Source organism: Rhagoletis pomonella, unplaced genomic scaffold (genome assembly GCF_013731165.1).
Source record: "Rhagoletis pomonella isolate Grant_MI unplaced genomic scaffold, Rhpom_1.0 Rhpom_scaffold_00010, whole genome shotgun sequence".
Classification (NCBI taxonomy): domain Eukaryota; kingdom Metazoa; phylum Arthropoda; class Insecta; order Diptera; family Tephritidae; genus Rhagoletis; species Rhagoletis pomonella.
Genome location: NW_023458564.1, coordinates 36774947 through 36778625, shown reverse-complemented (window position 1 = coordinate 36778625; position 3679 = coordinate 36774947).

The following is a 3679-nucleotide window of genomic DNA, read 5'->3' as shown; positions in this document are numbered from 1 at the left end:
CCTGTAAAATGACGATCAATAAGCCTGAAAAATGACGGTCGTTATAAGCGTATAAAGGCGATCATTTCAACCGTAAAATGATGGTCATTGTGCCCGTAAAATGACGGTCATTATGCCTGTAAAAGCGCGTTCATAAACCCAGTAAATTCCTTAAGAAAACATTTGGTCATTTGACTAGTAAAAACCAGAGTAGCTGTGACGGGTGTAAGCAGTGCAGCTATACAATTAGCTAAGCGCACAAGACATGAGGGAGAGCAAGATGTAAAGTCACACGTACGGGAACATAAAGAAAGAAACGGTCACAAAATCTACCGATGCCCTCAAGAATGTGATGGGAAAAATACGGAAAGTTTCAGTCATGGCTCCAGGTCATTTTACTAATCATTTGACCAGTATCTTTCTTGCAGGGTAGTATGCACATTAGGGTGGTCCTTAAAAAACCAAATGATTGATTTTTGTCAGTCCCACCCCCCTCAATCGGTAATACTACGGTCATAGATATCACATATAAATTTTGGTCCCAATTGGAGTTCGTTAAGAGGCGTGTCGCACAGAGGCAGAAGGTCAGAAGCCTCTACGTAGACCCAAAAATATATAATTTTTTTCATTTAATACTACTATAGTCGAAGAAATCTGTTGAAAAAATTAGCTTCCTACATTTAAGGACCACCCTAATGTACATACATATACAGGGTATTCAAGACCACCAGTCCACCCCCTCTCAAATTGACGAAATATTTTTTTAAAAAAAAAAAAAAAAAACGAAAAAATATGACCTACCAAATCTGGGCCGCTCAACCTTTTGGTGGGATTACCGACTTCCAGTTTCGACCGGAAGTGGGTTAAATTGACCGGAAGTCCACTTTTTAAATTAGACGTACATGTTTTTACCACTGATTCGGATTCCGAGGATATAACTTTGGTTTGCAACTTTTTTATTGGAAGGGCCTTTTTCAGTCCAGGTCCACTAAAAAGTCCAGGACGACTTGATGTTCGATGGTCTTGTAGAGGTGGAAAAAGGTCCGAATCTGTAGTAAAAACAGTTTCGTCCATTTTAAAGTCCAGGCTGAGTTGAAATTCGAAAGTCAATTACGGGCTGAAAAAGGCTCTTCCGCAAAAAAAGGTTACAAACAAAAGTTACGCATTTTTATCCTCAGAATCTAGTTTGAAAAAATGTACTTCCGGTCAGTTTAATCCACTTCAGGTCGAAACTGGAAGTCGGTAATCCCACCAAAAGGTTGAGTACCTCAGATTTAGTTCGGATTTTTTTGGCGTTTTCGAAAAAAAAACATTTCCTTTCATTTAAGAGGGGGCGGACGGGTGGTCTAGGAAACCCTGTATAGATAAATATGTAGGAGGAGGATGCATCGAAAGCCTATACCCGCCAGTGTGGGACTTTAACCCGAACTAAACCTCCTACTGTACAGGTACCGAACACCCCGGAACCACCGTCACGTACATATTTCGTCGGGAGGCGGTTGAGCACTGGGCTCGCACGTTCGTTCCAGTCGCTTGTACTCAGTTCTGGGCTACACCTAATAGGCTTTGCCACGTCTTGTAAATACATATGTATGCACATAAGTACATATGTACCTACATAATAATTTTTGAAATTCATGTGCCCAATAAAACTTCTTCTGCTACAATTCGCCAATCTATTTATTTTCATGGCCATTTTCGCAAAATATTCGTCTTGTGCGGTAACAGCTTGTAGCCGAATTTGCTTTGTTTTTGCTTCTTTTATAGCATCATAAGTTTCCAATAGCAATGTTGTTATTTTGCTTTTATTATTGAGGCATCAATTCACTCAATTAGTTGCCGCAATTTCACTTCTTAAGTGTGCTTCTTCAAATTGAAAAAAAAGACCATATGCTTGTACGTGCAAATGTTTTGTTCTTAACCCAGTAAGTAAAATAATGTATACTTCAGAAAAGGAAAGAATAATCGATAATTTTAGCTTTTTTTAATTAATTGATTGAAAAAATATGTATAGTGAATAACCGAAGAATTTCGCAGTGATTTTATGTACGATATTCAAAATGTTTCTCACGGTAAATTTTTGTTCTAGCACCTGCCCCTACCTGGCTACGGCCATGGCGCCGCACCTTGGGGTAATTGACGTGGCACTTCCGTGTCATTGAAGAGATCAGAGGTTGGTGTTCTCGGGCAGCGGTTTTTAATTTGGCTTTATTTTTTCTTTATTTAATTTAATTTCTTTTTAATCTTTAGACTTTATTGTTTTAAAAAGAAAAATATATGCGTATTGTATATTATTTCTTTTTTTAATTTAATGTAATTTTTAGAAACTTATTTTTTAATCTAAAATTTAGATTTTATTGTTTTGAAAAATATGTTTTTAAACTCCATATAGTTTTTTTAAACTTACATTTTTCTTCTTTTTTAATTAAAATTTGTATCTTTTTATTAGTTTTAATTTTAAAAAATCTTCTTCTTTTTTAAATTGCCTCTAATTTTTAGGAACATATTTTCTTTTTTTTAATTCTTGGATTGTATTATTAAAAAAAATTATATTTATTAATTTCCTTTAATTTTTAGGAACTTTTTTTCTTCTTTGTATTTAATTTTCTTTAAATTTTTAGATCATTGTTTAAAAAAGAATTTTTTTAATATTATTTGATTTTTAGAAACTTTTTTTTAATAATTTGACTTTTGTTTTAATGTTTTTTTTAAATTTAATTTTCTTAAATTTTTTAGTTTTGATTGTTTTTAAAAGAAAAACATTATTTCATTTAATTTTTAGAAAAACTTGCTAAAAGGGAAACAGAATAACGCTAAGACTTCCTTGTTACTAGCTCTTTCAATAAGTCTTTAGAAAGACCGGAAAGAGCTTTTATGTTAGTTATCAGAATTAGCCATTGTTTTACGAAAGAGTTGTCTTTCGAAACACTGTGAAAAATAGTTGCCAAAATTGCTCTGTAAGAATAACTCCCGCAAACAGGTGCTACTTTCGCTAGTTTTTTCATACAAATTTTTTTTATTGATTTATATGATTTATTTTTATGCGACTTTCTATTTTTTGTTTTGTTTAAATAATTCAAATCTTAAATTCATCACATTTTTTTAATAACGTTGAAATTAAACTGATTGCGATTTTTTCCCAAAAGAAAATGAATCTGGGGTATAGTAAGCATTTTTAAATTTCGATTACGAAATTCTTAATTTAATGAGTTGTATAGCCAGCACGTTTGCTCTGATGCGACAACTTTCTCAAAACAACCAGAATGTGCGGTTTTATAAATGTGTAGTTGCAAATAATATTTTATTTTTATAAACTTTTAATCAATGTGTTTGCTATAAACATATGTTTGTATTTGTGAAATTAATGCCGCATAAACAAAGCAATTTTCATCATACATATGTTTGTGTAATTTTTGAAATAGATACATAAATAGCTACAGATAATATTTCATACTTTACCACATACATACATATGTAAATGCATGTTGTACCTGTACGAGGGCAGCTATTTAATGATTCAATGCCGGTTAAATTCTTGGCTAGACGTTTGAGTTGCCGACAAGCGAACGCTTTTAAATGAAAGTTTACACTGAGATAAAAGCACAATGGTTTTTTCAACCAAGTTATGGTTTGTGCTGTTATTTGTTGGCTTCCAGCGGGTTCTTGTTCGAATGCCGCCAGAGGCGGTGTACTGTTTTTT